The sequence below is a fragment of the Penaeus monodon genome, chromosome 23 (genome assembly GCF_015228065.2).
Source record: "Penaeus monodon isolate SGIC_2016 chromosome 23, NSTDA_Pmon_1, whole genome shotgun sequence".
NCBI lineage: Eukaryota > Metazoa > Arthropoda > Malacostraca > Decapoda > Penaeidae > Penaeus > Penaeus monodon.
This window is the reverse complement of record NC_051408.1, coordinates 12,027,306-12,027,812: the sequence shown is the minus strand read 5'-3', so window position 1 is coordinate 12,027,812 and position 507 is coordinate 12,027,306.

The window sequence follows — 507 nt, the reverse complement described above, 5'->3', positions numbered from 1 at the left end:
TGAAAGAAGCGGCACAACAGAACGAGGAGAGATTACGGGAGGAAGAGAGCATGAGAAGAAAATGGGATAAAAAGACGAAGAGTAATGTGAGTCAACCACCAATAATATACTATATCCCTTGAAATTGTTCAAACTAACCTACAAAAAATAACAGGAATCTTTAGTTATTTTATGTTCAAATTCTACATATTTTCCAGCGTTTCAGACTAAGAAAGGCAGTAACTTCAAAGGCAGTAAGTATCCTTCTGCAAAATGTAATATGCTACACAGGTTGAGAAACACTAGTGTATTGCATGCGTCGCAGAGGAAATAGTAAGGGAAGAAATAGTAAGGGAATATTTAATCAAGAAAAGGGAGCTAACAGCAAATGAATACGTAAATGAGAATATATATTGATTAGAAAATACTTAAGATTAAAGAAAAAAATCAGCAAATAAGTAACAAAAGAATATAGTTAAATCAGTAACTGAAGAAGCGATTCTTTTAAATTCTTAAATCCTGACCCCT